This window comes from Ambystoma mexicanum, chromosome 5q, assembly GCF_040938575.1.
Source record: "Ambystoma mexicanum isolate Mex_15411 chromosome 5q, UKY_AmexF1_1, whole genome shotgun sequence".
In the NCBI taxonomy this organism is placed as follows: domain Eukaryota; kingdom Metazoa; phylum Chordata; class Amphibia; order Caudata; family Ambystomatidae; genus Ambystoma; species Ambystoma mexicanum.
Genome location: NC_090933.1, coordinates 792,463,876 through 792,490,230, shown reverse-complemented (window position 1 = coordinate 792,490,230; position 26,355 = coordinate 792,463,876).

The following is a 26,355-nucleotide window of genomic DNA, read 5'->3' as shown; positions in this document are numbered from 1 at the left end:
CGGAATTGGAGGCAAAGAAGGTTAGGAAATTTAAAAGCGATACATATGATTATCTCAATGAAGAGGTCTATACATAGATGGAAACGTATGGTCCACCTTTAAGAAAACTGCAGCAAGATAACTCTAGCAATAGTGTGAGTTCAGAATCAGAAACAACAGGAGATCCAACTAACCCACGAGGAGAAAGATTGTCCAAAACTACAGCGATCAGAGTGGTACATCAATTGGTGCTACAACATCCGGAGTATCTTTTTTAGAGATAAGACAAGATGATCAAGGAGGGTGAAGATGAAGGCTCCGAGAAGGATGAATAACTTTACAGCAATAGAAAAAAACCTAGTCATCAATCTGTCCTCAAGGAATCGAACAGAAACTGAGAGGGAAACCTTACAAAAAGGTCTCCATTTTATCCCTTACTACAGTAGCACCCTGTTTAATACGAAGGTAGAACTGTACCTTTTTGTCTGGGAGATGAAGCTCAAAGTATTCCATGAAATGATGAAATGGGAGACCAAACAAAGTACCGAAAGAAAAGGATTACACTAAATTCAAAGAATTCAGAAGCAAGAGGAAAATCTCACCTGAAGGTCCACTTATAGGTGGAATAAAGGTACCACCTATAAGTGGACCTTCAGTCGAGATTTTCCACAAGAAGTTCAAAAAAGATCTTGAATCAGTATGTTTTAAATGCCCTGGATGCAAGAACTTGAAACAACACAAACTAGTACTCATTAAGAATTATATAACGATAAGAACATTACTATTAGACCCGCCGACAAGGTTGGGGCACTAGTGATTCTGAATACAACTGATTATGATGCATAATGTAATAGGCAACTGAAAGATACCAATATATATGCAACACTGGACATAGACCCAACAGCTTCCATAAAACAACATAATCTCGAAGTGTTACTTTTCAAAGCTGAGGAACGAGGATGGATCAATCAACATAAACACAGATTTCTGAGGAATGATCATCCAAGAATCCTGCATTTCTACACACTGCCTAAGGTACACAAGGACGTGCTTAAACCAGCAGGTAGGCCTAGTGTAGCTGGTATTGACAGCATACTCCAACCACTTGGGAAATATATTGATTATTTTCTGCAGCCTCTGGTCCAGAAAACCAGTTCATATATTAAGGATACTACGAACTTCTTACAACATCTCAGCAAGGTTACATACAATTCAAGCCATGTTCTTTTTACTGTGGATGTCAGAAGTATATACACCTTGATACCACACAATTTGGGTATTGAGGCTATGGAGTGGTTATTACTTAGGGAAGGAGATATCCCTGCACAGAAAGAATTCATCCTGGTACTTTTATAATTTATAGCAGAAAATTCCTACTTCCAATTCAAAGAACAATTCTATCTACAAATAGCAGGCACCTCCGTGGCGGCCACAATGGCGCTGGCCTATGCAAACGTGTTTATGCATAACTATGAAATGGATCATGTGTTAACACACCCGCAGAAATATCTAGGGATTTGGATCAGATACATAGACGATATGTTTGGCATATGAACAGGCCCAACAATTGAACTGATTGATTTCTTCGTGTATCTTAACACAATTGATCAAAGGATACATTTTTCCCATGAGCACTCGAAGGAGACGATATATTTTTTGGATGTTAGCATCAAAGTGAGAGCAAATGGACACAAGACTTATATCTACCAAAATGACAAAGGTATGAACAACCTTCTACACAGGCTAAGTTTCCATCAGCCAAGTTTCATTAAAAACTTACCATACAGCCAAATGTTATGGATAAAGCGCATTGTAAGTGACCGTGAGGGTTATGCACACAAACTATCTGAAATGGGTAAAAAATGTATATGCCGTGGATACAAAACAAAAGAAGTAGAGATGGCTGCTACGAGGATAGAAAACAAACAGAGAGGAGTTACTGACCTTCCGCGAAAAGTGTAAGGCTGAACCACCACTGGTATGTTTCTAAGTATTCGACCCAGAGCAGCAGAATTAAAAACATTATTAAGAGAAACTGGAAGACACTTACATGTGACCTACGAGTAGAGCATTTGTTCAAAGAACTTCAGACTGTGAAATTTGCGTACCAAAGGAGCAAAAACTTTAAGGACCAACTGTTGAAGACAAGACCCCCAAAACATGAATTAGGGAAATTATGTAAAGGAACATTTCCGTGCCTTCATTGCAGTAATTGTGGATATGTCCAGAAGGGAGAAACAATCAATCACCCATGCACAGGGGGAAAAATAAAACTCAGAGACTATGCAACATGCGATACCCAAAACATTGCCTACTCAATCAAGTGTCTGTGTGGCCTATACTATATAGGCCAGTCTAAGAGAACAGCAAAGCTCAGGTGGAATGAACATAGGTCATGTATAATGAACGTCAATATAAATTCGACTGTGGTAAGACACTGGCAGGAAAAGTATCACAACCTGTCACAAATACAATTCCAAATTGTGGAAGTAGTCTCCAGAAATAATCCCCATGAAAAAGTACAGAAAAGACTTGATCAGAGGGAATCCTTTTGTATTGATCGGATTTGAAAACATCCGCCGAATGGGATGAATGAGGAGATTAATCTCCTATGTTACGTTTAACATCTCAAACTGTGTATTAAATGTTGAAATCTTTTGTAAAGAAAATCTGATTTTACTGTTCGATGTAACTGCACGAAGTAAAGTTGTAGATGTGGGCATTCCTTTTTGAAAAATATGTCTGTATGTACCTTGCAACCTGTACATGTTTGTACAGAGCATGCTTGCAGTGATACTTTCTATTGTACTGCCCTATGCTACATATACACCATTCTGACAATTGGAAATTGATTTTAGAATTTTCATTATTAAGGTATATGAACACATGGATCCTCACAGCTGAGTGGGAAGAAGGGAGGTGTTTTAACACTTAAGAGGTGATTACATACAGTACATTTAGGTATGTTACCCACAGATAGCATTTGGGACATGGATCCAGCAGGCCATTCCAATTTATATGGCACACGTGCAAAGTACACGATTACAGCATATTTGGAATTATAGGAATCACAGAGATGTGCATGTGAGCGTGTCACAGCCGTGTGCACAACTATAGCTGCCAGCTGAGCTATACTTTCTGACATGGAGTGGAATTGAGGGTTAATGGGGTTTAGGTATAATGATGCAGTTTTTGGGAAAACAGAGGTTTGGATAATTCACCCAGTAACTGTATGTATACAGGGCCATTGTAAACATTTGCCACACAGATAGTCATTAGTATGTCTTTAAGGATATTTCGAGCATTCTGACCCAGTCCCGGCCTCCTTGCACCAATAGGAGCCCCGGGACGAGAGGCGCCATCACAACAGCACGTCCGCTGGGTGTGATGCAATGCCTTTAGGAGTCTCCGTAGCAACCATATAAATATTTCCACAGATGCGCGCCCTGGCGATTGGCATCTGTGAAAGCATAATACAGAACGTTTAGAGGTAAGGATACACTCAACTGTGGTTGTGTAAATCGTGCACTGCTATCTTAGATCTAAAGCCTTATCAAGGTTTTATGTCATCCTTACAGAGAATCACAGCTTCGGTGGATCACGTTAACATACTCAAAGGTAACACTTTTACATTAGAACTTATCTCTCACGACTTTATTCGCGTTTCAGTTTACCAACAGTTGAATGTATTTTTTCGCCTACAGTGATCAAAGGCTCTACAAATAAGGTAGGATGCATAGCGTTTTTGTAAAATATGACTGTAACTGAATGATGTAGTAATGAAATGATGTGGTAATTATTTCTATGACCGTATTTTGGTAATTTGTGTTTTTTCTTCACATGCATTGCTGACTTGGTATGTATACAAAGCTTGCCTTGATTGATTTGGTTCTATTACACAATGTAGCCCTGAAGATGGAGCTTGCCTCCGAAATGCATTGGCTTTGAGCCACATGTTTACTAAGGGAGCTGTTAGCCCTTAAAAATGTGGTTGATATATTTGTCTACTTGAATTAAAGTCATTATTTACACATCCTTGTATTTAATGCAATGAACTACAATCCTTCTTAGGAAAACTTTGAATAAATCCGTATACCTATATGAGGGGAGTTTGAATCTACATCTGAGAATATATCCTGGCTCGAACTGATCATAATGAGAGCATCAGGCGTTACTGCGCAGTTTGACCGGGTTTTCGTTGTTTGCTAGTTTTTGTGAATCCTTGTGTCATAGGATCAGCCTACGCCTGATAGCTCCGATCAAACAAATAAAGTATTGTTTAAACAAGAAGGTATTATAATTTAATGGACTGAGGTGCCCACCTCTTCTTCCGCCATTGTGCTCAATGCCCACATCTGGCATGTTGTAGATGCATGTTGTAGATGCTTGACCATAAATATTGTTCTCAGTTATGTGGGCTGTATTTGGACTATCGTTCCCACTTCCACGGGGAGTATTATCCCTTTTGTGCATATTTTCCTAGTATGTGCACATGTGAATGATGTGTATTTGGCACAGACAATTGCACTTTATGTATTATATTTTGGCGAGGTAATCCCTCATTTTGAATTTAGCTAGATAATAATATGTCACAGTAGGAGAGTCTGAGCTCAGGATCATCAAATGGTGCCATGTTTTATGATGCTTTATATGTAACTCTGATAAATACCAATGTACACAACCCACTCTCATTCACACTACCACACCCTACATGGAAACTGTCACTCTGACTCTACTCAAGAGTACACAAAATAGATATTCATGCTTCATGTACAAATGTGTATCACTATAAAATCCATCTACCCAAACCTAAAAGACCACTCCTTCTAGTAACCCATCCACCCAATCTCCTAGCTACCCCCCACACACAGACACATGCCCACACACACATATGCACAACACACTGCCACAAATCTACACGTAGGAATGTTTATAATTGTCTTAAATATTAATTCATCAATACACATTTATCTCTTAGTTCAGTTCTAGAGGCATTATTTGAATTAATGTTCTCAATTCTGGCAAACTCACCTGGTATATGGAGTCCAGGATTGATGGCTCCTTCAAAAATATCACACTTCTAAAGTATGTGGCCTAGCTACACAAAATATATATCATGCCTTCCCCTCACCAAAGAACTGTCTCTTTTGTCGCAAGTTCATCACTGCTATGCAACCAACAAATTACACATTCATAATGTCTGCACTACTCCACTTCCTGCATGCAGTCCCACATTTAACCAGTCTTAGAAATAAGGATATTATTTCTGGTAGAACACTGGGCTACAGGCATCTATATTTTTATGAGTAACACCAGCAGACCTGCAGTATTTAGTCACAGAAAATGTGGTGCTAGAACTCCTATAGTGCTTGTCCTATCCAATGCACACTCTTTAACCATTGCCACTAAATACATTTTCTGCCATCCTCCGCTAATCGTTGCTTACTGTACTGGATTGGAGTGAGTATCCTATAAAGTGAATAAACTCACACATGCATAAGCGATTCAAGAAACATCTCATTATTTCATGGTATAAGCCAGACCTTAGATAGCAGATCCTTTAACTGATTTAGACATATCACATGGACTAGAACTGGTTCTATGTGATATTGTCCAATATTAAAGGCTGCACACAAAAAAGACACATTTAAAGCTGATTTGGTGCAGACTTTAATATTAGCCAAATATCAATTTTTTCCTTGCCACATCACCTCTGAAATAATCAGGGTTTTTACCCCCCCCCCCAAATCCCTACCATTAATCCTGTACCCTCTCCTCCATCTCTGTCCACATGCTACCCCCACACATATAAATATACCAAAACCCACACACAAATACACACATAACTTCTCCCCAGCTCCCTCCCCACACTAGCATACACACAGACACGCAAACAGTCATCCATTTACCTCGCATCCAACTGTCATCTTCCTGTGTTCATCTCAGGCGAGCCTATCCTCCCCTGCACACACTTGTGAGTAACAGGGGCATGATACCTAGATTTAGAAAGACTGCTCTGTGCGGTAACAGGACCAGCAGATTCTGAAGATCACTACAGAAGGTATGAAACCAAAAAGCTAAGACGTCTCTTTTCAATTAGTTTGACATAATCTCATCAGTGTAATTCTGACAACGTGGACCCATTTATGCATAGCATAGTTATAGCATGTGCAGCCTTGGGTAAATATGGTTATACTATAAATAGCAATGGATAATCATGTATGATCATTGATGAAGTTGTTTCACTCCAATAAATCTAGGAAACAATAAGGAAGTGCACAAATTGCTGAAAGACAGCACTTTAATGTATGCCATTATTGGCCGGGAGGTCAGTCAGTCTCAAGTGACCAAAAGGTTGAGAACTCTCTAGCCTCCCATATCGTAATCCAGTATTTATAGACAAAAAACACAACATTACAATATATACCATTTATTAAGTATATGCAAATCCATATTCTCCTACAGGCTCTCGCCATTTCCAAACCTAAAGAATAACATACATTACCCTACTTCATTGGTTTGTACATTACACGTGATATTCCAAATCCATCCCCCTGCAGAGGACCTAATAGAGCAAGAAAGTGAAATCAGCACCTTTTGGCAACAATAGTAGATAAACTAACATAATTTCCAATGACACCAGACATCTTGGCACCCTATACAGTTCCCAGACCTTGCAGCTGCCTCACCGTAAAACATATTTTTGCAACTACCACATTGATACATGCTGGTGTCCCCATTTACAGGACATTCATCTCACTTGGGAAATAGAGCTCCTCATAGGAAAACATGTATCAGAGGCCCTACTTTTTAGTAGTAATTATTTGTGCTACCAAGTCACTCTGCCACGGATTTGGCAGTTCTAAGACTTGACCAAAGGGCAGTAGATCCAAAGCCTGATTAAGTATTTTGGCAGTGCCTCAACCTGAGGCCAAGCTCACACCAGGACACATCTTTTGCAACTATTGTATTTCTGTCTAATTAATGCTAAAGACCTAAATCACTAGTAGTCCAATTCCCTGTGAAACAATTAATCAGAAACGATAACAGGAACCTCATCTTTTGAAAAAATAACTAATTTGATTCATATTTTCACCACCCTGTGATTCAGCTACGTGCTCTGCAACTTGAAAAGTGTCAATGCGGCATAAAGGAGGCCTAATCCAAAATGGAGGAGAAACTAAAACAAAGTTTAGTTTAGTTTAGTTTAGTTTATTATTTGTAGGGCGCGCCAGGCCCTGGAGCATCAGGGCGCACAAGACAAGAATATGCTCAGCTTTGTTACAGGTACAATTACATAAACATAATACATTCTGCCATAAATAAAATATATACAGGTACATGTGCATGGTCATAATGCAGTATACAATAAGCAAGAATGAGCAGGGCTGGAGCAAGGTCGAGACAGAAGGTGATCAAAGTACAGGAATTTTCACAATGTGGAGGTGATATACAGTGGAATAGGTGCAGCAATATACAAGGGAGTAAAATACAGAAAGTGGTATCAGAACTGGGGCATGCAGGTGGAAAGCTAGTAGGGACAGTCAGGTCAAGCAGGTCGGATTAGTTAGATGTCATTAGCTCTCAGCCACTTGGTCAAATTCTGCCTAAATTTCGCAAAGGGCTGGGGTTCTCTTATGTCATGTGGTAGGGAGTTCCAAAGCTGTGCTGCTTTGACTGCGAAGCTATGTCCTCCAATAGTGGCACGTTTAAAGCGAGGGACATAGAGGCAACAATGCCAACATTAAAATGGCAGAAACCCTCATGTGTTTAGTATTGTCATATAATGTACTTCCTTTTAACGTTTAGTGTATTGCATTTCTGCCTTTTACCTTATAAAAATTGCAAATAAGTATATCATTATTTCTTCTATCTCCTAACATTCAATAACATAGCCTTAAAAAACCAAGTGCGTTTCATACACTAGTATTCTACTCATTAGCAAAGCATATTTAACTAACATATTGTAAGTAAAATATAAAGCCTGCACATAGTCAAAGGAAACTGAATTCACACACTGTGTTCACTTATCAAAAAAGAATACTACTACAAAAACATAAAAATAAACGTCTGAATTAACATCAGTGCTATACACACAAAACTACTAACTTCTTTCTTTTACAATTGCAGTGAAGACCACTCTCCTGAAAAGCAGCAACATCTGAAGTACAAACAACAACTCAGAAGAAACCTGCTCATTCCAAACAAAAAAGTAAGCACAATACAAGCATAATATTCTTACTGTCACTCAAACTCACTGTGCAGTTGATTCATGGAATTTGTGCGCCAGAAAACAGATATTTGTACAACATTCTGCCCACAAATCCCCATTTGTTAAACAGGGATTAAAAGGCAGAATAGCACACAAATCCCTGTTTTTCGATGCACACATGACATAACCCAGCCCCTAGAATGTTAGTATTACAGAACAAAGAACTGTTTTAATTCTATACCATTAGATTTAGTATTAGTACTTCTCCTCACCACTAGCTTACTTTGACATGTCATCTGAACCCAAGTACAATAGCACACAAATACAAGAATAGCCTTCCCAACTAGTTGTAGCTGCCCAATGCACAATCACACACCACCACATACATCCTTAACATCATACTTACACACTCATGCACACCGCACACATACATTGCAGAACAGCCCAACCCATACCTTCTTTTTTTTCAACAGACCTCAAAGAATGCCAATCAAGAACCAAGTCAGTAGAAAGCAACGCAGAAGTAGAACAAATGAAAATAAAAGTGTCCAAATAAGCATCCATCTCTAGCAGAATTTGTAAATAAAAGTTCAAACAAAAGATCTAATAGAGTCATTAAGCGAAACAAAACAAGCTTCCAGTACAAAAACCTTCCCTCCTCTTTCAAAATGTAAAACGAAACAAAAAGTAATTAACAACAATTCAGCTACCACTACTGCTAACACTGCTCCTATAAATCTTGATGTAGTGGCAAGTAACCATACCAAAAAAAGTATATTCGAAAACATGTTCTGCCAGAGAGTCCTTCAAAATCTTATAAAAACAGGAGAGAAATCATGCACAACCCTTATAACCTACCGTAGAATATTAATTTTAGAAGCTTTGATAGACAGTGCTATCCTTCTCAAAAGAAAGTTATTTATTTTAGTGTTCAACAGAATGAAACCACTAACAAAACTAACTACTAAATTACAAAAAAGACTTCTAAATAAACGGAATGTCAACAAAAATAACTTCTTAAATATCTGTCGAGGTGAATGCAGTCACACCACCAGCACAGAACCATATTTCAATTAAGAAGCATAAAAACAAAAGCAAACAAACATAATTGCCATACATAGCAGTGGAAGAGGCTATGAAAAACTTAAGAATACCTTTATGGAACAAGAAATACTGCTTACAAAAATGTCTCCAGGAAATTCAGTATCACCTCTCCATTCAACTGAACCAGAACGCCCAGTATACAAATGGCCGTGCACTTCAATGTGTAACATTGCAAAAAAATCTTTCAAATGTTTATGCCAGTTCCTCAATCAGTATGTGAAAGGCAAAGACAAAATCAACATTAAACTACTACAAAATATGGATACCTGTCCAGTCCGCAAACACACAGGACTACAAGTACATTCATTAGCCTGCATTTCAGGACCTATTTGCAAAAGCACCTTCCATCACATCAAAATGATATCAACACATCATTCATCTATAAGAATTCTAGTATATAAACTGTACTATGCTAAAAGTCCTGCTTTAGCACTAACCAATTTAAATAACAATCTTCTACATGGTACATCCAAAGACCTACTTGAAGAAATAGAGCATATCCAGAGAAAATATTTTGGAACTGAAAGGCATTTACAAAATGCAATACCTTTACAACAGACTAGCAACAATTGCACAGATGGCAACCTTCTACTACACACATACAAAAAAGAAATGCTAACATTTAAAAGTACATCTGCTGAAGTACCAAACCATGTGTGTGTGTTTTGCCACAGAACATTTTATAAAAGTAACACAAAAACTGTAAACGCAACAAACAATATAGAAGACAATGAAGATTCCAAATGGTTTAAATTAGCTCTGTACGTTATAGCAGAAAACAAATATGGAATAAATGACCCCTTAATACTTTGCACTTCCTGCACTACAAAACTTGACAACAGCCAAACTCCTTCACGTGCTATCACAAATAACTTGGAAATATTCCCACTACCAAAACCCCTGCAACAACTCAGAGGAGCACCACATATCCACATGCTTTTATGGATTAAAGATGCTCCTAAATTTGGTCAAGACAGTGATTCCACTGTTTTTCAGTTTATCGAAAAATATGTCACTTATGAAATTCCATCAGAAGCAACAAACAGTGATCTTCATGCACAAATTGTACAATTTTAAAGACACAAATGTGGGAAATATTGTTGTCGCAAATACAAAAACAAAGGGAAATACTACACCAGATTCCGCTTTGGTTTCCTTAGACCAGTTACAGAAACAGGTGAAGTGAACAACTTCATGTCTTCAGTTAGACCTAGTGTAAAGGGTAATTCACCTAAGAACACATATTGCATAAAAAGAACAGAAGAAGCAAAATATATCAAAGATCACAATGCAATCATTGCCCTCTTATGGAAAGGGAAACATAGATGTGCAGTACATTGCAGACGATTCCACTGCAGGTGCACGGTATTTCACAGCCTAATTAACAAAAGCAGAAAAAACAGAGCTTCAAGACCTATGGGATGACCTATCATCGGACAAAACACTGTCTCAGAAATTGTACAGCTTAGGCCTAAAAATGCATAGAGAATGTGGCTGCTATGAAGCTGCAGATCATTTAACCGGTACTGCTTTGTATGGAAAATCTGAAAATATGGTATGGCTAAGTCTTGGTCCTGCTAAATCTAGAAAAAGAGTTCTCAAATCAAACGATGACATAGAAACAATAGCCAAAAATGATCCCAACAGCCAAGACATTTTGAAAAATAATTTACTAGAAACGTACTACCCAAACAGAAGTACCACTTTGGAAACCATGTGTCTATACCACATAGCTAGGACAGCCACTAATAGCAAATGAGGCAGAATTAGCTATGACAGAAGTAGAAAACACCATTTGTCACTATGAAGAAGATACAGAAGACTTAACTGTATTGCAATCAGAACTAAACAGCATACCATTTTTGAAGAAGTAACAAAAGATATTGCACATGGTGTACAACATGAAAATAAAGAATGTACCTGCCAAAAATTACAAACCTATACTACTATATGTCAGTGGTGAAGCTGGTTCAGGCAAAACATTCTTAACCATAACTGCTGAACCCATATGCATGCATCAATATACTTTGCCGAAACCATACCCTTACCCAGAAATAATTTGGCTCACACATTGTTTGTCAAGTGTTGGCAATAAAAGGGTATAGGTTTTTATTGTACAGATATGGTTATGCCAATAACAATAATCACATATCATAAGTGTCACAATGCCTGCCCCCGGAAAGCCAGACCAGGCCCAGCAATCCCGGAAACAGGCGTCATGCCACTTGAAGCATGCCCAAAAACCCCAGTTAGGGGCTATTTGGCTACAGTCCTGGCGCCTATGGCGCCAGGCTCATAAGAATAAAGTCAGTCCTGGCGCCATGGGTGTCAAGCTCATTACAGAAAACTTACCTGATGTAGACCATGCTGCATACCTACCTGATGCAGACCATGCTGCACGAAGCCACAAGCCAAATGAGGCTTAGAGGGACTATTTTACCTCAGGGACTCCTTTCCTCTCGGGTGGGGCTGTGGAAGAATACTTACTTGGGACTTCTTCCAAGGCTATTTAAGCCACACCCGGACAGCCACACGTGCTTCGCGTTATTCTGCGTGCTGCAGCGCAACGCTCACCATGTCTTCAGCAGCTCCAGTCTTCAGCCACGCCCGCTTCAGCCCTGGAACACCTGGAACAAGAAAAGGAGAAGGAGAAGAGATCAGAACAAAACCCTTACCTGAATCCTGATCCAGCACATCGTCGATCTGGAAGAGAGAAGCCTTCACAGGTGCATTGCCACGCATCTTGCAGCGCCGCGCTGAACTCACCATCCAGGGCTGCATTCCTTTACTCCATCGCGAACCCAGCATCTCCAGGCCATTCTTCAACACCTGGGGGAGACAAGAACAAATAGGTGAGCAAGGGCAATACAAACCACCCCCAAAGACTTACCTGATTACCACAGGGGGGTACTCACCTCATCTCGGGTCGGCGCAGTCAATCCTGCATCACCGCCGCACCCCGGCCCCTAAGGGGAAAACAAGGACAATACAACCTACCCCCAAAGACTTACCTGATTACCACAGGGGGGTACTCACCTCATCTCGGGTCAGCGCAGTCAATTCTGCATCACCGCCGCACCCTGGCCCCTAAGGGGAAAACAAGGACAATACAACCTAACCCCAAAGACTTACCTGATTTACCACAGGGGGGTACTCACCTCATTTCGGGTCAGCACAGTTAATTCTGCATCATCGCTGTACCCCAGCCCCAAAGGGGAGAACCACAATAGACTTACCAGGATCTTACCAATTGCCACTTGGAACTCTTCTAGTGGTTTAAATCTGCAACCTGCAAGGAATCTGGCAGAGTGAAGATCAGACTTTTGAACTCTTATGAACGATTGGACTTTTGAGTCAATACTGGAACTCGCCAATTCCTCCACGCCAGTGAAGTAACTGGACGCCTACGCGCCCTTGCGCTCGACGCAGGATGGAGAGCTCATCTTTCCAAATCATCAGGTGAGATTAAGAGGGGCCTTCAGGAATGTTCTGTGGGCAGACAAGGGGAGTGGGAAGGCGGGTTAACGCTCAGATTATGGGAGGTTAATTCCCCTTCTCCATTGCAGAAAGATATTCGCACAAGTCCAACAAACGAAGCTAATTGGGTCTGTCCAGTCTGTCATCTCGGCTCTACGTGTTACTCTGGTGGAAGCAACAGCGGGCCAGTCCAGATCGATGCCCCCGTGGGAATCAGGTAAGCGTAACAATAAGATAATAAACAATACTTTTGGGCGCCGGGTCTTGGGGTTACCCCTTGTGGCCCGTGCCGCCCCACGTGGGCAGGTTGATGGCTAACCGTGTTCCCCCAAAAGTATCTCCTATTTACAACCCCTGGAGGCTAGAGTTGCTGTAATTTCTCAAAAGAAATGTTCCATGCCCTTGATAGATAAGTGAGTGCCGTCTTTGTGAAAAAGGTCCGGATCACCCAGTGTAATGGCTGGGTGCTTTATGAAGACCAGTCCTCTTGCTCTGCAGAATTTTTCTAGCCCCCTGTTGATTTTTCATCTGGAAATGTCTACAGATTTGTAGCAATTGGCCCCTTGCCATTTCTTTCTAAGCAGGATGGCTGAGAAATATATTTTCGTTCCTTTCCAATTGTGTGCGATGCCTGCAAGGGAGTCGCACATGTCCTCAGGTAACTGTCTCCTCCCCACTGATACAAGGTCATTGCCACCTAAGTGGATGATCAGAAATTCTGGCGGATCCCTGTATGCGACCAGTTCTGCTAATGTTTCATGGATTTCTGCCCATCGCAGGCCTCTGTAGCCCCACCATGATGAAATGGTGTTCGTGAATGGTGGCCTTTGTTTGGTCTCCTCTACCCATTGGCCCATCCTGAAGATAAAAGAGTGGCCGACTATCCATGCTAATTGAAGCGCGTCCTCCCTTCGCCTGGTGTTTCTGTATGAAGGGAGGGAGAAAGAAAGGGTGAGGGTGGCTGGCTATATTAGTTGCGGTCTGATGTATCTTTTGTAGCAATCTGATTTCCAACCCCCCATGTTTTTCAGATGTTGGGGGGCTAAACCTCCCTGCCATGCTGAGGTGGCAGCACCTATTCTGAAGGAATGGTTGCCGAAACTCTTGGGGTCCCATCCAGCATTGTTGATTGCTTTCATCAGCACCCCTTTAAATTGGTTGCGGCTTAGTGCCGAGGCATCCTTGTGGATCAAAAACCTCCCCCCAACCTTGGGTCTTTGCGCATAGTAAAGATTGGTGATACATACCGGGCAGTTTACTGCTTCATCGATACAACAAATATTGATGGTTATTTTTGCCCCAGTTTTCGATTGTTGTACTTCTATGCTGATACTCTCCTGTCTGACCCTGACTTCCATGACGCCTAGGCCGTTGCTGGCCTTGGTGCTGGAAGCAATGAGTTCACCCACTCGAAAAGCCCCGAAGTATGCCAAGAAAAAGGCTGTTCTGAACAGTAAGATCTCATATGGATGCCAACATATGGCCTCCAGCTGGTTTGCAATTTGAACCAGTTTGCAGAAATCAAGGGGGCGGTGGGTGTCTACCTGTGGGGCCTCTATTCTGCCCCACGCATTTAATGCATAAGTAATGAGGGGACTTTGTGTGGGTCTGAATCACCCCGTATTTTAGAAAAGTAAGAGATTGCGACTAAATGTCTTTTAGCCCAGTCTCTCTTAAAGCCCTGTTGATGTGCCCATTTTAAAAATGTTTCTATGTCTTTAATCGTTATTAACTCTACATGTTTTATGCCTGTGGCTTTATAAACTGTTTGTAAGCACCTACTGTATTGCGCTGCGGTGGTGCTTGTCAGCGCTTTCCCCGCCATCTCCGTGAGGAAAGTTCGGGCGGTGTTGACACCCGTCTTTGAGGTGTCTAGTTCTCATTGAACATCCCGGCCTTGGCTCTCTGGCACTGGCGTTGATGCCGTTATATTTTTGGCACCCGTATTTGAGGTGCCTGGTTCATGTTGTGCATCCCGGCCTGGGCTCTCTGGCGCTGGCGTTGATGCTGTTATTTTTGATATCCCATTATTTCCCAGCATTCCGCTGGTACTGGTGTCATCTGTTCCTGGGCGGGCGGCGCTAGCTCCCGGAATCTTGGCCACTGGAAGCGAGATAAAGCATCTGCAATGTTAGTATCTGCCCCAGCAATGTGCTTAGCTTTGATCACAATGTTTTCTTGGAGTGTGACTGCTGTGATGGCTTGTAGGACTTTTAGTACTAAAAGGCATTTGGTAGACCTTCTGTTGATGGAGCCTACTACTGCCATGTTGTCGCACCATACCCAGAGTTCTGTGTTAGCGAGCTGTCTCCCTCAGATGTGTAGTGTTAGCCAGATGGGAAATATTGCTAGGAGGGTGATGTTCTTTGTCCACCCTGCCTGTTGCCATGAGCTGGGCCAGTGTCCTGCCACCCACTCTGTGTCTAGTATGGCTCCAAACCCCTTGCTCCCGGCTGCATCGGTGAAAAGGACTCTTTTTGTCCATGTATTCACAGGTGTTCGCCACAGCGAGGTCCTGTTGAAATTTTTAAGGAAATTCTCCCAAACTTCCAGATCTTTTTTCACCTCTGTGCCTAGTGGGATGTGTAGGTGGGGTTTGGTAAATGATTTGATTTTCAGTTCCAGGCTTCTGAAAAATATCCTCCCTTGAGGAATTATTCTGGCAGCGAAATTGAGACTGCCTGCTAAAGACTGAATTTCTTTGACTGTGCCCTTGTCTTTAGTTATCAGGGCTTGTGTCTTCTCTAAGAGTTCTGCGATTTTTGTATTCGGGATCCTGCATAGTCCTTGTGCAGAGTCAATTTCAATGCCCAGGAAAATTATGTTGGTGGCTGGTTTGGTCGTTTTTTCTTTTGCTAAAGGTATGCCCCAGTGTGCGGCCATTCCTTCTAGCTTCACCAGTGCCCTGTTGCATTCCTCTGAGTTTGCTGGGCCTATGACCATATAATCATCTAGGTAGTGAACTACTTTGCTCCCTGGTCTCTGTTTTTGAAAGGCCCATTGAAAAAATGAGCTGAACTGCTTGAATAGGGCGCAGGACACTGCAAACGCCATTGGAAGGCATCTGTCTACATAGAATTTGTTGTTAAAAGTGAAACCTAGCCATTGCTGGGAGTCTGGGTGGACTGGCAATAATCTGAAAGCGGATTCAATGTCTAGTTTGGCCATCAGGGCGTTCCTGCCGCATTCCTGCATGAGTCTTAATGCATCTTGGGAGTGTGTGTAGGATACCGCAGATTCCGTGTGCGGAATGCCGTCGTTTAGGGATAGACCTTTGGGGTAGGATAAATGGTGGATTAGTCTAATTTTTCCTGGCTCTTTTTTAGGGACCAGTCCCAGCGGTGATATTATGTACTCTTTGAGGGGCATAATGTCCCAGGGACCAGCAATCCTGCCTAAAGACAGCTCTTTCCTGATTTTGCTTTCCACTATTTGGGAGTTGTCCCTGGCAGATTTTAGATTCAGTGGGATGTTCTGTGACCCTGAACCCTGAAATGGTATAATAAAACTTTTGGAGAAACCCTGCCAAATATTTTTGCTGGTTTCTCTGTCTGGGTAGTTCAATAGCGCATCTCTAAAGTTGTATGGGTTAATTGGTGTACTACCTGGGGCCAAAACTGTGGTTGAAACAGCATGGTTAGCACTAGTTTTTTGGGTTTTTGGCTGGCAGTCTAGTGCAGTTGCTTGCTGCATGGTCACTGTTGCAGTTTGTGCAAGTGTGTTTGTACCAGCATTCCTTCCCCCAAGAACATTGTTTTTTTCCAAAATTCCTGCACAGAGTATTGGCTTTTGAACCATGGTTTTTGTTTTGCTTTTGGATAATGGACTTAGCCGCCCACAGCTGATTCTTCTGAAAAGGCTGTTCTCCCTTTTTATGCTTTTATCGTTATTGCTGGGACCTGTGTTTTTGGTATTTTTGGAGGGGGTCCGGGAGGCCTCTTCCTCTGCTGGGTGTTCCGCATTTAACATGTACAAATTGTTTGGACCTCGTCCCATGCTATGGCTGGCCTCTCTGACATGCTTCTCCTAAATCTGATGTCATATTCTAGCCAGGTCTTCCCCTTCTGTGCGACTTTCACCTTTCTTATTTTATCCATGTAGGCCCATATTTTTCTCCCATCATGTGGGAATTTTTCTTCATAGATTGTTGCTAAAATGGCGAAGGCTTGGAGCCAGTTGTGCCAGTTCTGTTCTACCTGGGTGTTTCTGGCTATGGCTTTCTCCTATATCTTTTTAGGGTCTCTAAAAGCATCTTTTCCTTTGGGCTGAGCTTCTATTAAAGAAAAGATTTCTATGAATTATTTGGCCCATATGGCTTCTTTAATTGTGATATCAATATTCCATGCGAGGCATCTTTTATATCTGTTCAGTATTTCAGTCTGGAAAGATGTATTTTTTAGTTCTATTTGGGCATTGCAAATTGTTGCTATGTCTGTTGGATTGTTGTTGTTCGGCCCCGTTTGCCCTACTGTAACTGCATTGGGAGTTGACCATGCCTTCTGGGCCCCTGTTGGGTCTGCCGTGATTGCTGTTGGAGCATCTGTGGGGGCAGTCGTTGGTGCAGCTGGTACTTGTGGCTGTGCTGTGTCTGGAGATGGGATAGTTTGGATTGTTGCTGGTGCGGGGGGGTCATTGATATGTTAGGTTCTAAAGGTATGTTGAGGTTTGCTGCCCCTTGTTCCCCTATTTGCGGTAATTGCTTCTCCCTCATTTCCCTTAATAACTGTTGCATTTCAGACATGCTCTCGCACAATTTTGCCAGCTTTTTATTACCTTTTTTGGGGCCATCCGTCACTTTCTGTCTCTTTGCGGGTGTACTGATGTCATCTTGGGTGGGTGGCATGGTTATCCCATCCCTTGGTAGGCCGTAAATATTCTCCCTTACCCAAGGCCAACCGTAGTGCTCTGCTGCTTCTATGGCTGCTAAAAGGTGTGGGGACTTGGGTTTTTGCGCTGTTGTGCTGGTATCCCGTGATTTTCGTTTGGGACCATGTCTCCTTTTTTACCTGTTTTGATAGAAAGACATTTTTAGTGCGTGCTTCTTGCTGTGAAGCCAATTCTGCACTGTTCTAAAAATATTGACCTTCCTTCTCTTGTTTGTCTGCAATAGTTGCTTTATAACAATAATTTTGCACTTGTATCGCGCTACGAAAATTCAGGTATCTGAGCGCTGCTCAATATTGCCCCCGGCGTGTGGTGCTCATTTATCGACCTCAAGGGAAGAAAGGCTGAATTTGGCCCCGCATTTAGCAGTTTCTGTATGGATGTCAATAATGTGCGCGCTACTCGCTGTGCCACTCTTTATACTGTTGCACATGCTTCACCCCTCTATGCAAAATGTTGTTTCCCGTGTTGGGAAAGTGTCTAAAGATGTCATAGTATTGCACCCAGATTGCCTGTTAACTGGTAATACAAGAAGGCCCTCCCTGAGGCTATTTCTGACGCTTCTTAGCCGGAATTTTTCGATTTCCCGGGCCGGGCTCTCTCCTTTAGCTCTTGTGCTTACTTACTTAAGCCTGGCCAGGCAGCGCGTGTCCCGCGTCCTGCCTGGGGAGCGGCTGACTGCGGATGTTTATTTTGACCTACTCGCATAGGAAAACAAAGTTCTAATCTGCTCGACGGGACCCGGCGTGGCAGCTTACCTTGTAAAAGAAAGACGTGTGCTTGAAAACTCTGCTGCCTACGCCGAGCTGCGCTGCAGGGTTTTCTCAGCTCTGCTTAGGTAATTGTTCCTGCCGCTTCTCCGCGATTCTTCCCGGGAGACTTTGTTTTTTAAAACAAAAATGTTCGCCGCTCGCTCTCGGTGAGTTGAACAGGTCAATGTTCAAAGAGGAAAAATACACAGCGAAATGTTGCAAACTTTTAAAAGGCAAAGAAGCAAAGGTTTGGAAGGCATTGAGTAAACAGTGCACCTCCTGTGTGTTTGGGTCCCCGTTCAGGGTCCACAAACTGATTGTGTTTTCTCAGAGCATGCCGCTCTGTATTTATAAGACCCAGGGGAGCCCTGGGTCTTTGATGTGTATAGTAGTGGGGGCTGTTAAGTGTCACCTCCCGGCCAGATAGCCAACTATCTGGCCCCCGGGGGGGGCAGGTCTTTGAACCTGATCTCTGCCTGCCTGTTGGTGTCCTTCGGTGCTTAGCACCTAGTTGCATGATTGCTCACACCTCACCCTTCCTCAGCTTTGTGCAGGACAGACTGCGTGTCTCTATGACTAGGAGGGGGAGGAGAGGAGCACAGAGGGGGAGAGGACGTGCTGCCCCTCTCCAGGCCTGCTGATGGTGACAGCAGTTACCCTGCCTCACTTTGTGAGGCCCTGCATCATTGCCCAAAATCATCAGCCAAAATCATCAGCACGTTCCTTCAACAATTAACAAACAACAAACTTTCAGCTGTTGTAACTGCCCCCACAGGTTTAGCTAACTACAACATAGGCAGTGTCACTTTTCACCGATTACTACTCCTTCCAGTAGAACAACAAAACAATTTAGAATATTACAAACTTTCTACAGAAGCTGCAATGGAATTACGCAGAGTGTTAAAACAAATGAAAATGCTGCTAATAGATGAGGTGAGCATGGTCTCCAATCTAATGATGGCTTTGATTCACCTCAGATTACAATAAGTACTCAAAACAAATTACAAAGAGCTCTTTGGAGGAAAACACATTATTGATTTCGAAGATCTTCTTCAATTGACACCAGTGAAAGCTGAACCTATTTTTAAAGTCTTAGGACACAAACTCTGCCGTAAAACTGTTGGCAGCATAGGAAATGTTAATCTTTGGCAACATTTCCAATACAGAGAATTAACAGAAAACATGCGCCAGTCTGCAGACCTCACCTACGCCAACATTTTAAACAGTATTAGAGTTGGTGTACTATCTCAAGAAGCACAAGCAATATTAAAAACCTGTCACATCCATGCACTCTAGGCACTGGCCACAACCACCGCAGCATATCACACCCATAGATCACACCCATAGAATCAATTTAACTCTGCTATATGGACTACTTATATAGAATCAACAATTTTAACTGTGCTATATGGGCTACTTATACAGGATTTTAATTACAATCAGCATTGTACTAACAACCCAAAACCAATATCATACTAAAGTAAAATATCCAGAAGAGCATTTTTTTATGTCCGCGGACAGCCGTGGTGTCCACGGACATAACAAACACATCAGGGGTGCCTGACACCTAAACAAATACAGACAAGCACTCCTGTACATCAAAACACTTGCCAAAGGTGTATTTCTCCCCTGTCCGTCACCACGCTGTCCACGGATGTCTGCAAATCCAAGATGGTGGACGCATCAAAACCATACAACGTACCTCATGATTCATTCCAGCCATTCAGCAAACACGTCCCATGTCCGCGGACCAATTAGGCAATTGGTGTCCTGTCCATGGTGCGAACAGGGAAATGTCTCCACGGATTGGACATAGTTATCACTATTTTTTGTGACCTACTTTTTGGTCTTTTTTTTAAAAACTACTGTACGGATTTTCACCAAATTTACAAAAGCATGCTTTCGGGACCAAGCTGCTGCTCCTGCCGCAAATTTGGTCAAAATCCATCCAGCGGTTTGGGCTGTGGGCGTGAGCAAAGTTTTTTCCCCTTTCAGTCTATGGGAAAAAAATAAATTTTGGTACCCCCCTTATAACTTTGCCCCCCTTGGACCAAATCTCACCAAACTTTGCAAATAAATTCAGAGTGGGCCATATACCTTTTTTTCTGCAAATTCTGGTGAGAATTAGTCCAGGGGGAGCAAAGTTATAAGCCACCCAAAAAGTGCTCTTCCTGTGGGATTAGCAATTTAAGCATAACTACATGGCCACTACCGTGTAATTACACGGCCACAGTAGTGGCCGTGTAGTTAGTGTTAAGTTGCTGTTAAGGGGACGTTATGGTTAAGTTGGGCTACTAAAAACCTGTGAAATTCACTAAAAAAACTTTCTAAACGTGACATTATGGTTCAAATTAAAACCGAAAAACCTCTGAAATTCGCCAGTTATGGTAGGTTAAGCAACCATAACTGCCTGCACCACTGTGCACTGCTAACACTACCACCCAGGACATGAAAGATGGCATCACAAATGTCATTGATGACATCACTGTCAGGTTTGTAGTAGCACAATTTAACCATAACATCCCCTTAACAAAGTTTTTTTTAGTGAATTTCATAGGTTTTTAGAAGGGGAACTTAATCATAACATCTCTTTAACAAAGTTTTTTTCTGAATATACACTTTCATCAGGTTATTTTGGGAGATATGTACTATAATTTCCTTACTTTAAATAGATGTAACATAGAACAGTCTGTGGACGGGCACGGACGAGGTCAACACTGACCAAACAGTCAGGGGATATCAGGAATTGTACTATTGTGATATATGGAAACTGCAGAACTTTGAAAAAGGACACATAAAGACATTAGAAGTACTAATAAAAAAATAAGTGAACCTAAACGTCTGAAACAATAACCATGCATATAATGACCATGTAGAATGAAATGGATTATACCATAACAAAAAAAGGTATGCCTCCAACGTAATTACCTCACAAAACTGTAAAACCAGGAGCGACAGTAGACGCACACAGTACAAGAGAAATTACAACAAAATAGAAAGTGAACTGCATTTTTCTTATATGTGTGTGCATTTTTTTTGTATGAGACACAGAAAAAGTAATGTATTTTTGTTGTTTTGACACAGAAATGTGCAGTACTTTGGAGTGGCTGGAGGAGAATTTTCCGCATTGGGGAAATGTCGGAAGATAGCGATAATAATGGTACACACTACTCTGCATAAACAAATTAAAGATCAGTATTTTATGGTCATTTAACATATATATATTTATTTTTAACAGACCAGGTAAAAAAAGAAGAAAGGCCAACAAACGACACAGAGGAAGATGGGCTGAAAAGGATGGAATTGAAAATGGACATACTAAATAACAATTTTAACAATTTAAGGCAATTTGTGGAGGAATTTGTTAGAGGAAAAATACGATATCACTGTCCCACCTGTACCTACCCCCCTTCTCCATTTCCTAATGAACCATCCCAAACCTTTAAGAAGAAAAGAAACGTTTTGATGAAACATCAATCCCTTCATCCCCTCACAAATCATCCCCTCAGAACCAGCCCGTATAAAACCCTAATTCCCCTATATTTGTTTCAGTATCTGCTTCCCCCATTTTTTTTGATTGATGTGTGTGTGTGTGTGTGTATTGCAAATTTTCTTATTTTAGTTGTAGTGGAAGGGTGTGAGGCAAAAACATTTTTTTGAAAAGAGTTCAAATGTTCGCAGACAGCGCGCCTGTTCGAGCTGGCCGTAAACAATAGAATATGGATGTTCTAACGGCAATACACCTACCCCTACCAATGGCATCCAAGATGGAACGGATCTCAGAACGCACCATCTGGTGAAGTTGTGCGTAAATGAACAGAATGGGGCGTCCTAAGGAGATTATACCTCTCCGTACTGCTCACAAACAAGATAAAAAATGTTCTTAGAACACACCAGGTGTCCGAGATGTCTGTAAATGAACAAAATGGGAGTGTCCTAAGGACACTATACCTGTCCGTAACGTCCGCAGCCAAGATGGAACTGTCCATAGAACAGGTGCGGTGGCTGGCATGTCCGTAGGTAAACAAAATGGAGGTGTCCTAAGGACACTGTATCTGGTCGTACAGTCAGCAGATCATGTACGCACATGCGCACTACACCCATACGTACTGCGAACAGCACGCCTGTCCGTAACTGTCCATGTCAATTGTGTCGCACTTTTAATTACTTTAAGGACCCGAACACTGTCCGTAGAACACCCGCGCGCATGCGCACGTCCGTTACTCTGGATTTGCTGTCCAGCAGGCACGCATTTACTTTGCGGATGTCTTTAGGACGTCATCATGTGACCGCACCCTCGCTGAGCGTGTGGACTAATTTCCGCAGTTTGTCTGCTTCCGCAACATTTCAAAAGAACTTATGTAAACATGGTAAATTATTTTACAGTATAAAATCACCATTTCACATGTCCCATACAATGGCCCTACCTTTGAATGTAGTCTTTGGAATTTTTGCATTCCTTTTGAGTGATCAATAAGGTCACAAGCCCCACTTCTCCACCCCAATAAATGGCCACACCGCCAAGCTCATCTTCATTGTGCTTTTGGCTATAGCAGATTCACGTGTGCTGCCTTTACAGCTGTAGTGAACTTTAGCCAACTAATCCTTTTGGCATCCATGGCTACTGTTGCTTCATTAGCCTCAGCACCACCCCCAAACCCCCCACCACCTCCCCAAGGGCCTGCAGAGGGAAATACGGGTGAGGATGTAGAGAGTGAGGAAGAAGAGGAAGAAGAGAATGAGGTGGAGGAACTCCACACTACAAGCACTCGCCGGGAGTCGTGGGTGTGGCGGTTGTTTTCCGTTTTTGGGAATGTAGCAAAAGCATGTGCGACCCTGGTCAGGTGTAACCAGTGCCAGTTGGTGCTGAGTCGTGGGAGACCTGGTGCGTACAGCTTTGGTATGACAACCATGAAGCGACACCTAACTTCGTTCCACAGTGTGGACATTCGCAAGGTGGTACCATGTGAAGAACGTAGTAGATTGAGTTCCTCCACAGCATCCTCTGTGTCCGATCCTCTTACCACAAGAGACACTCATGTGGGGGAGCGCATCCCTCCAACTGCCTCACAAGGCATTTGTGATGCTGTTGACCCTTACCTTTCGAAGGTCACAATATGGTGTATGTACTGCGACGCAGTACTCTGCAGGGGGGAGTGTTTTCGAAGTGCTTTTGAGGCAACGGTCACGAAGCACCAGAAGGACTGCGCCCTACCTAAGTAAAGGCCACCCTACATCTTTCTCTCTCCACCTGCCCTGTGTTATCTCCGTGGTTGGTGTCCCTTCCTTACCCTCCTTTGCCCCCCTCTCCTAGTGTGTCGTGTGCTGAAAAGCAATAAACTGGAAAAGAACAAAAATTATAAAAAAGGCTCTTTTCAGAGCCACCTTTCTCAGTTTAACTGTAGAACTATCAAGTGATGGTTGTAGGCCCCGCGCATTTCTCAAAAAGTCAGCGGACAGTCATAGGACGCACAAAAATGGAGGGTGCAAGCGGAGCAAAACCAAAGCACTTTTCGCTGGGAGTAAGTGGTGGCTCTGAAAAGAGCCTTTCGGTGGTGTTTTGTGTGTTTCGAAAACTATGGATTGGGAAACACTGATTGCCAAATAGGTGACTATGAATCCAAAAGAGGTTGCAATGCATGTTGTACATTTCAAAAAAAAATTTGATTGCCAGCATATGTGAGATGGACTTCATCTCTGCGAAAAATGAAAGTGCTGCGAAACAAAATGTTTTCATTGTGGAATGAGGACATGACAACAGCCTTATTAACATTGTGCCTCGCTTTATCCATTTGTGGACCAAATGCAGAAGAACGCAGCCATCTTTGTTGTTGTGCAATACGGGAAAAAAGTATTTGGCAATTTGGAAACATGTCCACGACCTTTGCAAGTCCTTCCTTCAATGCAAATTGCGAAGAAATTCCAGAGACATGGCCTAAACTGTTTCCTCCGCAATGAAAGATAATTATATCAGGATGAAGCTCTGTCTGTAAGGTAGCACAGAGAGGTACCAAGTCCAGCCACCTCATTCCACGCACGCCATGCCAGTGCACTTCCACATGAGGAAATCAAATATCTGCAGATAGACCGCAACTTTCTGCATGCACCATCAACCAATGCATCCATGAGTCTCCCAAAATCCAGATAATCTGTTTTCAAGCACACAGAGACATGGCTGACTGGTGTCCTGTCAGGGAGAAGACGTTTGCAGTACATTTCTCTGTTCAGAACACACCCACTGACCTTTACAGACCAATCCCTACCTTTGCACATTCTCATTTGCATGCATCTCCACCCCAGAATCCCCATTGGTAATACACGCTGTTTGCAGACTACCGCCATGTCCGCGAACACGTAGAGGATCATAGCGTGACGACTATACATGTAAATATTATTCCCCTTTTACCCTTTAAGGTGGGCTCTGAAAAGGGCAGTTATTTCTGGGCAGATGCCTTACAGACACCTGTTATTTTGTATTTTTTTAAATATTTTTTCTTCTTACTTTACTCCTACAATCATTACAGAACCTTCTCCAAAGCAAGCCTTACATTCCAAAAGAACATGGCATTTCCCAAAGAAGATAACGCAACACCATCTGCTTCAAAATAAGCCGCATTACTGGGAACACTGTTCTCGTGGCTGCAAAAAAACATACCAGCTCGTAACATGAAAGCACGCATGCCGCGATTGATGTTACACCTCCCAATAGTTTGATCAAGACAGAAAACAGAACTGTTGTCCCATTTTCCTCTAGGGAGTAACCCAGAAAAAATTACTTTCGCAGTTGGAAAGATGTTAATGGCTGCTTGCACCAAATGTTCCAAATCTTCCAACAAAGTATGTGAACTCACGTAGCCCAAATGGCAAGCACCATAGTGCAAAAGTACCACATGGGGAGTGGTCATCCTACGCATGTCTCTGCAAACTTGGAGAATTGATGCAACATTGCGATCACTCTCAGCGCGCCACACCACCTCAACTCCTCTCACATCAAAATGATGTGCACATGCCTGCTTTCGGAATAGTGCTGTAAACTATGCACAATAATATCTCCAAGGACCAAAACCCTGACTCTGACTACCTCTGCCATCTTCACTATACGCACCGTCTTTCGACACAAAAGAACAATGTGAACATCTGATTGGCTGATGCCTACAGTCCCCTTTCCATGCTGGATTTGCTGTAGAACCCCGTATGTGACACACCCTACCCGCGGACAAGCGCTGTCTACGTGCGGCACGTAACTCTTAGCCAGTCCTTCTACACTTTTGACATCACTCGCAAATCCATTCCCTCATTCGACACAGCTAAGCAGTCACACAACCATCCGCCAATCACATGCAACATCACTACATCTAACTCTGTCATCAAAATTTTGCACTTCAAATGTACTGTTGATCACTCTGAATGCAAGTTGCATATCATTACAAAGCACCTACTTCTAAAACGACTGTGCAAGTGTCGCAGATTTCTACGTACAGCTCCATGCATGCGCACATGCATGAGTATAAAGTACAGGTATGTATATTTTAATCAGAGAACATGTGCAGCCCTTATGATTTAATGTAAACAAATTAATGCCATTAAATCTGCATAACCTATACATACGTAACAACACTCCCTATTTAGCGCGAAACTCGATTTCCATTAGAAAATGTCACAATTTTTTACTGTGTACTGCCTACATTAATGCTACTTCCAATCCCATCGTATAAGAAAAATAAACACACCCGATTGCTGTGGTGACATCTCCCTCTGAGGGTCTCCCGATTTTTCGGATTCGTACTTATAATATGAAAGAAGTGAATTTTTTCATCTACTACAATGACCTATCACTTACAAACGTCTCTGCTATGGACAACACAGCTTAAAAAAACAAGGCATTTTCATAAACTAAAAATTGCACTAATTTGCGAATCACGTTCGACTAACATACTGCAAATAACA